Source organism: Gossypium hirsutum, chromosome D11 (assembly GCF_007990345.1).
Source record: "Gossypium hirsutum isolate 1008001.06 chromosome D11, Gossypium_hirsutum_v2.1, whole genome shotgun sequence".
Classification (NCBI taxonomy): domain Eukaryota; kingdom Viridiplantae; phylum Streptophyta; class Magnoliopsida; order Malvales; family Malvaceae; genus Gossypium; species Gossypium hirsutum.
The window spans coordinates 54,712,718-54,724,133 of NC_053447.1; the positions used below are offsets into that span (position 1 = coordinate 54,712,718).

General features: G+C 33.6%; 1 non-coding gene across 1 annotated transcript; it reads left to right on the forward strand.

Annotated features, from left to right (window-relative positions):
• Window positions 1–2,220: 2,220 nt before the first annotated feature.
• On the forward strand, window positions 2,221–2,327 carry LOC121223944 (small nucleolar RNA R71). Its single transcript, XR_005921411.1, has one exon. It is a non-coding gene; the product is annotated as a small nucleolar RNA R71 (small nucleolar RNA).
• Window positions 2,328–11,416: the final 9,089 nt, after the last annotated feature.

Consider the following 11,416-nt stretch of genomic DNA (forward strand, 5'->3'; position numbering starts at 1 on the left):
ATACTGTACACTTAAGACATTTAGCTAGTGAACAAGATAATTCATCAAGAACTCTGATGGTATTCTCTAACCAAAATTCAGCTATCTCGGGATCATCTTCAGTAGTAGCTTGAAATTCTTCACCCTCGTACTTACGGATCTTATCTACGAGAGGCTTACTAATTGGGATTTGTTTCGTACCTTGAGGAATCATGGGAACTGATTAGGGAACAGGAGCGGGTGGAGGTTGTTGAGTAGCTGAGTTCATCCGTACGAACTCGGTGAACCATTTACTCATCACATGGAAGAATGCTTCTTTAGCCTCTCCTCCCTGGCCCTCAGATACGAGCCTCTTACCACTTGAAGCTACTTCGTGAATAGTGTTTTGAACGTTACTCTCAACTTCATCAGAATCAGCTCGGTTGGAGGTCATTGCTATATGAAAACAAGCTTCCAAACCGAACGAGCTTCTGAATCATTATAAAACACAAAAAATAACACAGAGTAAGCATTTAATCTTAGTAAGTTTGTATAATAGAGAATTAAACGGACCTTTTTAATCACATTTAAGGTAAGTAAACCAAAGCATATCTCAACTCAATTTGGCCAAAAGCCTAACACATATTCATCAACCATGTTAGCCATGTAATTCATATAAAAATCGAGAATCATGTATGAGTTCAACAACAATTCAAATTCCATATACATGTAACATCTGTACCATGTTCCATATATCATATACAAACCACTTCCATGTAATTCATGTAAATACCTATACTAGTTCGTATCAAACTCATATAAACTCGTAACAGAACTGTGCTCGTTGAACCATTTAGAATATTGTTGGATATGCGGGTAGTACACACGAGGTGTACTAAACTGTAATCCATCAATTCATGTACATGTATGCTTATACGAGCTGTAAACGTTAAGCTCCTCTGAGCTGAATAACGGTAAGCTCCTTTGAGATGAATAACGGTAAGCTAATAAGAGTTGAAATCGATAACCCTAATGACATGTCATTTGTATCATACAAATTTCTAAGGTTCAAACGGGAGTCGGTAATCATCGTGCATCGTCAGATATGCAACCTGTATTCATATATGATGATAATGCAAATAACATACACCTACTTCAAACAAAGCATATAATTATAAAATTTAATTACATGAACTTTTCCTTTACCCCTATCTAACTCTGTATGAGGTCTAACTAGATCTATATGAATGGATTTAACTCAATTCAATATAATTCATATTCAATTTAGTCTCAGACATATTTTTTGCAAAATTCCCATTTTGCCCCTATACTTTTAATACTTTGCAATTTGTCCATAGGCTTGAAATATGAAATTCATTCAATTTTATCCCTACCCAAGCCTACTCGAATTAGAAACATATTTATAGCAACCCATATATTTCACAAATTCACAATTTTACCACACAATTGATCATAATTTTCAATTTAATCCCTAATTGATAATTTTATAAAAAAACTCCTATACAAAAGTTGTTTATCTAACAAAAACCATTCATTTTTTACCATTAAACTTCAAAAACCTAACATGTTCATCAAGGGCAAAACTCAAATACTTTAACAGTTTCACAAATTAGCCCCCGAGCTAGCTAGATTAAGCTAAAACGATGCCAGAAACATAAAAATTACCAAAAATGTAATTGATGGAAACAAGCTTGGCGAACCCTAAAGAGCAAAAATGGCATCTTTTTCTTGGCTATTCGGTTGAAGAAAGTTAACAATGGAAGATGATATTAATTTGTTTTATTTGTTTTATCATTTATTACTTATTTACAAAATTAACCTTAATTAACTTTAAAAATTACACTAATTCTAAGCCATGTACATCCACTATCACATTTAATGGTTTAATTACCATATAAAGACCTCCACTTTAAATTTCTATAGCTATTAGACACTTTTAGCTATTAGAACACAACTTTTGCACTTTACGCGATTTAGTCTTTTTTATCAAATTGAGCATGTAAACGGCAAAATTTCTTGAAGAAATTTTTATATAGTAATACTATCATGTTGTATACCATAAAATAATAATAAAATAAATTTTTTGACTTTATATTTTTGGTTCCAAAATCACTGTTTTGATTTCACTAAAAACGGGTTGTTACACTATTCATAAGTGTTCCTCATACTTCTCCATCTAGTCCTAATCCTGCATTCACATCCAACTCATTGTAAAATACCTGCAATCTCATCCTCTTAGGGAATCTCTGGTGTGAACATTTCTGAATCAACATTTTGAAACGTTCCCATGCCTTATGAAAACTTTCTCTTTCCATCTATATAAAGACAACAATCTCTCTTCTTAGTTGAACCGCTTTACTAATAGGGAAGAACTTTTGTAAGAAATTTCCAGCAAGTTCATCCCATTGTTGTGAGAGACCCTAGTGCTTGTGAGTCTAACCATGAAAGGTCGTTATCAATTAAAGAAAAGGGAAACAATCGAATATAGATAGCGTCATCAATAACCCCGTTGTACTTAAAAGTATCACAAAGTTGGAGAAACCATTTTAAGTGTTGATTTGGATCCTCTATCATTGTGCCCCTAAATTGAAAATTAATCTAGATCATCTAAATAATTGCCGGCTTGATCTCAAAATTATTAATTGTGATAGTCGGCCTTGTTATGCTCTCCTAAACCATGTCCAAACTTGGTAATGCGTAGTCTCTTAAAGTTCTCTCATTACGAGCCATGTGTTTGTTCGCGGGTAGCTGTGGAGCTAGTTGGTATACTAAAATGATATCATTAGCATTTCCAAATAGAAGATTCTCATGTGCCACGTTACCTGCAGTAGGCGGTGGGGGATCTTGCATCAGTTTCTCTTGTTACTGTCGACGATTTCTCCGAAATATTGTTTATGGGTCTGTGGCTGCTGCTATGGGTGTTCTCCTACCACAAGTCATGCAATAACCTCAAAAAGATAAAATTAGTAATAAAGAGAAAATTAAAATCAAACCAGTGATATTGCCTCCCCGGCAACGATGCCAACAAATTTATCACCTCCGGACGTACTAACGTCCTAAGTGTGAATACTCCAGTAAAAGATATAGATATAGATATATGAGGTAGTATCTGCAAGTATATGGGTCTAGTTGTAATATAGTTACAACAGGGTAGGTGAGTACTCCAAGGATAGTACCCCAGGGAGGCGAGTGCTAGATCAATTTTAACTTAAACGCTAAAAGATATAATTAGTACTTTAAGTCAGCTATAGTACGACAGTAAAAATAAAAGGAGTTTTTAATATTTTTATTAATATGAAAAAATAATATAAAGGAATAAATCAAATCCGATTATGAGTGATTAGCTTGCTTCGATAATATCCATCAACTATCGCTTCAGGTTCCCCTTCAATCAACTAGTCGTTATCTTAACAGGATCTTTCGATCCTCCTCTCAAATAACGAGTCAGCAAGGACTACTTATCTTTTAACCTCACAATCCAGACCGACTTGGGGTCAAGGTGTTTACGGATAGGTCATACCAATTTTGCGTTAATTCCCACCTTGATGACTTCCTAGGGTTGTCAGGCCTAGGGTTTTAAGTTCTTCCTTTCCTAAATAGTTAACCCATTGAATAACCCTACAAAATAGTTAATAGGTCATACCTCCGCTCGCTAATCCACCGTAGAGAGATTAGTTCCTCATGGTTTTCATGAAGAATATAAAAATGATATAAATATAGAACATGAAGAATAAATTGAAATATAGGGTTCAGGAATTCGCTTGATTTGTATTAAGAACGAAGTGAATCCACAAGTTCGATTATCTCCACAAATAAGATCTCTTGAGGAAAAACAAAAAAGGCAATCTTGTGTATGTCATGACACCAGTAGCCTGTGTCGCGACATCGAAGGTAGTCTCATGAATACTCCATTCTGCTCCTTATGTTGTGACATTGAGCACTCCGTATGGTGACATAGCGACCAATATTAGTTTATTACACATTTTATTGGTCTCCTACACACTTATAAAGTCCAGTAGCTCACCCTTAGTTCTCATTCAGTCCCTAAGGTCAATAAAAGGATCAATTTGCACATTTTTATTAACTTAAAGAAAACTTAAGAAAATATAATTAAAACTTGACAAAAGTACTTGTTTTCAAGCTCTTAAAGTGTGGAAATTAGTTTAATCTACTACACTGAATTACGACAGATCAACCATTTTTTGTTAAGTTTACGATAATTTGTTTCAACTGCCCCTTGCTCTGCCTCCAGAAATCAAGTTGAGATACCATGTGATTATTCTCTTGCTCAACACCACCCCACTCTTCTTCCGTTTCATAATCGTTTGATTCTTCTGCAATTAACTCCAACTGGTTACATTCTTGTTCTTTGCTTCCTACATCTTCCAGTCCCCTAATTTCCACTTTATGATATTCCTCCTAGGTAGATTCATTAATGTTGAATTTCTCCAATATTTCCATTACGTCCTTCCTAGTTTTTGTCCAAATGCTCCCACCAGTCATCATATTGATTTTGCGTCTATTCTGACTATGGATGTGGATTAGTTTTAACAAAACAAAATAGAAGTTGATTAAAATGTATTCAATGAAGTCAAGAAGACAATATTTACAAGTTATGGAAATTGATTAACCATCGTCCCTGGGAAATCCGAGTGGCAAGTCATTGTTGTCAAGCAATCAAGGATGTCATAAATGAATTAAGAAACCATCCTTGTCAAGAAATTTAGGGTGGTAAGCCAATATCACCGAGCAACCTGGGTGGCAAGTCATTTTTTTCTAGCAACCCAGAATGACATAAAAAAAAATCAATGAACCATCATTGTCGGGCAATCCAGGTTTGTAAGTCATTGTCGTCGGGCAATATGGGGTGGCCAGTTATCATTATCGTGCAACTCGGTATGATAAAATGAAATGAGTTCAATCGAATTCACAAGTTTAGAATTTCAGTGGCGATATAATCCAGTATCAGGTTCCTAAATATGAAAGAAAGTGATAGGTGACCAACGGTTCACGTTGAAACTTAATAGCATGAATTTTAAATCTTAATCCAAGTTCATTTTCTCCATACTATTCTGATTTTAAAAGAAGTATTCCCCATCGTGTAATTCAGTTTCTGTATGCAGGATAGGTTTTAACTACAATTGGGCTTTACTTCAGCATCCAGCCTAGATCCTAGACTCCTTCTTCTATATAACTGGGCATGTACATAGGGATGTTATTTTGGACTTTATGTTGTTTATGTATTTTGAAGTTGTAAATATGAGTTCTAGTGAATGGTTACACTTAGTTAAGTAATGTTGTGTTAGTATGAAAGAAGTAAATGAAATTAGGAAATGCTTATGTTCAAGATATATGCTTATGAAAATTTTATGTATATATATTGGGAAAGTGTTTTGACTATGTTTTGCTTGTGAAAAGATGCCACTATTTGGCACATTGGTTAGTTGATTAAGGATGTATTAAATGGTATGTTGTTAGCATCTCTTTGAGTAGAAACTCAATAGCCAAAATTTCCATTTAGGGTCATTTTTAATCGTTGGACTGTGTCATGCATAAATGACATACTTTTGCATTACACGGTCTATCACATGACCGTGTGTCACACATGGACAAGTGACACGAACATGTGAACTTTGTAAATAATGAACCAATTGTACACACGATCTTCGATTGTCAGACGAGTTGGCCACACGCCCGTGTGATTACTGTAGCTTTGGTCATTTAGGTTTCTACACTGTTTCAATTTGTTACATGACCCATCCACACAATCGAGTGAGCTTATTTGAAGGTTTGAAAATTTTACCCACACGACCATCGTGAGTTACATGATCAAGTCACATGGTCTTGTTACTCCAGCTTTACACGGTTATTGGTTGATACACAATCCGATCACATAGTCGTGTGACGTTTGTTGAAATTTTGTATATTGATGCACACGACTTTAGAGAGTTTCATGGCCCAGATACACTGTCGCGTAACCTCTAGTTTACATGTTTGTCTTTATCTTTTGGAAATTTTGCAATTTAATCCCTATTTCTTTTAGGTAAACTTTAAAGTTTTCATAACCTCGATTAAGACTCGAATTAGTTGTAATTTATATTTTTCATGGGTTATGTAATGGTTTTATTGTTTAATTAAAATTTAAAGCCTGAAATGTATGTGTACTACTCTGTTAATTATTGTAGCACCTTACAGATTAGGTTCGACGACTAAATCGAGTGAGGGGTGTTACATCACCTATATAAATGGGAGTTTCCATCCCCCTACTCCATCATGTCTCTAACCCATCATTTTCTTTAAATTGTTTTTTCCTTTTCCCGAGTGATGAAATTTTCGGGTTTAAAGATTTATTTCTATTTTTCTTTGAGGGAGACATAGTCATAGTTTTAAGTTGTGTTTCGGTTCACAGTAATGTCGTGGAACTTGGTGACCAAAAAATTTCACCTGCCATATGAGGATGATGTGTAACACCCTTAACCCGTCTCCTTTGCTTAATTAGGGTTACGAAACTCATAAATCAAGGTAGAAATACATTTTTGGAAATTAAATCGAGCCAATGAGGCCCTAACAATAATTTAACGAAATATTTTTTTTAAAAAAAATAAAAATCCAGAAAAATTGGAAACCAGGGCTCACACGACCGTCTGACATAGCCTAGACCATGTGAGTACTCGAAGTATGGACACACAGCCATGTCCCAACTTGTGTGAGTATTCGAAATAGGGCCACATGATTGTGTCACAGGCCATGTGCCAAATCATGTGCATGTTCAAATTATGGCCACACGGTCGTGTCAAAGCCCGTGTGTATTTGATGATGAGTCACACGGTCATGTCGTAGGCCGTGTACCAACTGTGTTACATATTGACTTGAGACACACAATCGTGTTGTAGGCCATGTCTTAGACTGTGTGAAACCTACACCTAAAACAATAATGACACAAGACCATGTAGGGTGGCCGTGTGCTACATAGATTTCCCCTCAAACAAGCCACTTTCTACCCATTTGCTTAGGTTTCAAGACATACAAAAAACAATTGTTTAAAATCCTTCAAATCAAATTCAAATAGAGTCAAAACATCCAAAAACAATCAACCAATGTGCCTAACCAATGTCCCCTCAATGAAACCACAATTCAAACACCTAAACAATACAAAATCAAAGCTATGTTCTCATGTCAAAAACATTTACCATATAGTAAAAGAAACATACATTAACTCATGCAAAATTTACCACTCATTCACAATATTCAAGTTTATATCACTATAGGATAGTCATTCCCTAATAGTATTGGACAATAAGACTAAATCACATACTTATGAACATTTATAACCCAAACATCAAAAGGATATGCACATGTACCAAGAATTCATCCATGACCAACATCATTTAAGTTTAACACACACCACAAGTAACAAGTAACCAAAATATTGACAAATCACCTATTACATGCCATATAACCGAAAGTAAATGTTCAAAACTACCAAAAGATATCCAGATAGTGTGATTTCTTCGAGTTGAATCGATCATCCAATTTCCACGAAATGCTATCTACAAGGAAATAAGATAAATAACACGAGTAAGCTTTTATAGAGCTTAGTAAGTTCGACGATTAAAACAATAAAACTTACTGAAATAACAATAAAACATGTGATGTAACACCCATAACCCGTATCCGTCATCAAATTAGGGTTACGAGGCATTACCGGACAAAACACAGATCAGCATAGTCATTTACCATTTTTATACACATGGTTATATCAACTTCTAAATCCAATATCAATCATCTACAAAATCAAGTTAATTAAAATTTTTGTACATATGGAACACGCAATCAGATAAAACTTGTCATGATTTATTACTTATGACACATTTACAAACTATGCTTCAAATTTCAACCATATTAATATAATCTATATAACCACATATTTGAACTTAACTAATATGCAAAAAAAAAACCAAATTTCATGTATTTAATACAGTTTAATGTTCGAACCACATAACCTTAATATTAATGGCATTTGTATATTTCATTAGCTAAATATCACACATAACATTTCCTAACCTCTATACAAGCATTCACTAAAGCCATTCGAACTAAATTACTATAATTATTATGCAATCACCTATGCAACTTTAGTAACAATGCAACCTATCTGAACATATTATTGATGTATATTTATATGTAAAATACGCATCTTTTCTTAAAAACAAAAACAACATATCAAAACGAAATTTACAAGTACCCATATGCGCATACCTATTTTAAAATTTAACATTATCTTGATACTTTTAAACTATCCATTTAAGCTACCCCAAACATATCTAAATCATACCAACACAATTACCAAAACAATCATAAAACATATTCAATACTTATCATTTAACAACCAAACTTACATGACTAAACATTCAAACATAATATATATTTATATCTGACACCACAAACCGAATCAAAATAACTAAGCCAAAAATGATCATATCAATAGTATCCCAATTTCACATGAACTAAAATCAATCAAATAACATATGATCAATCGTTTCATTATATATATTCGATTCCCAAATTCAAACTCATATGACCAAACCAAACTACCATAAAACATAACCATAATTTAATCTATGTTTCATATAACATAAACACACTTTTAAAGTGAGCTACTTTCATAACCAATTATAAACCAAACTTTTCATTGTCCAATATCAAATTAAATTTCAAAACATCACAAGCATATATACAATGTGTCATTTTTCCATAATAAGCTCAAGTAATAAGCAAATATCGAAGTGAACAAATCATAAGCCACAAATATGGATATCATTGCTTCATACCGAAATCAAACTCTAAACACACCACACAATCTATACCATGACCGAAAATGCATTAACATGAACATCATTAACAATCAAAATACATTTATATATCAAGATTACTGCACGCATATATCATGATTAAAATTACTTAAACATTAGAACATTAGCATAAAGATTGATCCATTTTCGCATGGCTAAATATATATACAAATTTCAAGACCAACCAAAACAAATCTTAGCTTATACATGCCATATGTTCAAAGTTTCAAGCTTTCAAAATACCGAAATAGAGATCGATAGTGTGACGGACTTCCTTGACGATCCCGGAGCTCTTAACTAGCTTCCAAAATCTATAAAACAACGAAGGAACAAATACACAATAAGTCATAAGTAAATAATTCTTCAAAGAACAAATAATTTACACAAGTAGGCCGAATTCGCTTAATCTTGAACACACATATATGTAATCACATTTAAGTGATTAGTTCATATTTTCATATTATACACAATACCTACCTTTACTTTCAAACTTTGTATAACTCAAACATACCTGAATCGTTTAATTCGAACTCACATTCGGTTTTGCCATATCGTTTCCCGTTGTGCCATTCGAAATAAAAAAGATACTCAGACGGCTTGAAAAGCTCGTACAATGCCAACGTTCCAGACGTGGTCTTACATGTATTCAAATAACGATGCCACTTTCCCAGACAGGGTCTTACACGAAATCATATATGATGCCAATGTCCCAGACATGATCATACACGTAAATCTCAAATCAATGCCAAAGTCCCAGACGTGGTCTTATACGATATCACATATCGGAATTCCTGTGGTTCGTACGGCTTTCGGATGTCTTAAATCAATCGAATTAAGCTCGTAAGTAATCATCCTACGCTAATTTCAATTCAGCATTGTAGTATACAAACATAAAATTCAATTCGACTATATATAAAATAAATACATTCACTTTAACATCATTTATTCACTTCCGAACTTACCTCGGACGAACACGAACGAAACGGGACGACTATTCGACAACTTTTGATTTCTCCCGTTCCAAGTTCGATTTCTTCTTTTATTGATCTAATTCAATACAAATTTGACTTTTTTAATCATATATTTATTAAAATTCATCCAAAAACACATAAATGGGAAAATTGCATTTTAGCTCTAACGTTTTACATTTTTCACAATTTAATCTCTATTTCACAAAACTCAAAATATTCAAAATTTTAGGACACCTAAGCTTGGCTGAATATTCCATTGGTTCATATAAGCCCATATATTTCATTTATTTTCCATTTTGACCCTTCAATTTACAAAATACATAATTTAATCCTTAATACACATTTTTACTAAAAATCACTTAATTAGACATAATAATCTATCAACAAAGATTTATTTTTCATCATCAAACCACAAAAATCTCAAGCTATCAACAACGAAAAATCACAAAATCCACAACCAATTCAAAAATTCAAGCATGGGCTAGCTAGTATTTGAAGTAACGATCTCAAAAACATAAAATTATCAAAAATCGAGCAAAAACGAACCTTGAATCAAGCTTGGACTATGGCCGAATGTTGCTTGCTCGTTTTCTTTCTTTTTCTTTGGTAATTTCGGCCAAAAAGATGAGCAACATGCATGGTTTTTAGTTTATGTTTTATTACACTACATGTTATTTTCCTTTTTACTATTTTAACCTTAAAAAATCATTATATAAGTCACTTGAATCAAGGACATAAAATTCCACTAACCTTATAATGGCATAATAACCTTTTAAGGGCTTCCCATAAATCAAATTAGAATATTAAAAATGAGAATGTCACTTTTACTTTTTATACGATTTAGCCCTTTTCACATATTAAGCACACAAATGGATAAATTAAATCACGAAAATTTCACACATATCAATTCACATACTATAAGCACGGAAAATAATATTAAAATATTTTTTGACTCGAATTTGTGGTCTTGAAACCATTGTCTGACTAAGGTCTAAACCAGGTTGTTACAACTCTCCCCCCTTAGGGATTTTCGTCCCCGAAAATCTTACCTACGAAAAGGTTTGGGTATCATTCTCTCATAGCATCCTCAGGCTCTCACATAGCTTCTTCTACCCCATGACGATGTCGTAAGACTTTTACTAAAGAAATTTTCTTATTCCTCAATTCGTTAACCTCACGATCTAAAATCTAGATCGATTCTTCTTCGTATGCCATATCAGGCTTAATTTCAATCTTAGACGGTGAAATCACATGTGAGGGATCAGATCGATATCGTTGAAGCATCTATACGTGAAATACATTATGAATCTTTTCTAACTCAAGTGGCAACAATAATCTGTAAGCAACCGGCCCAATACGCTTAATAATCTCATACAACCCAATGAATCTTGTACTCAATTTGCCTTTATGACCAAACCGAAGTGTTTTCTTCCACGGTGATACATTCAAAAACAGTTTATCCCCGATCTAAAACTCAATATCTTTCCGTTTCAAATCTGTATAAGATTTCTAACGATCTGACGCTACTTTCAAACTATCGCGAATTACTTTCACTTTCTATTCAGTCTCTTTGACCAAATCTACCCTGTGTATCTCATTCTCACTGAGCTCAGT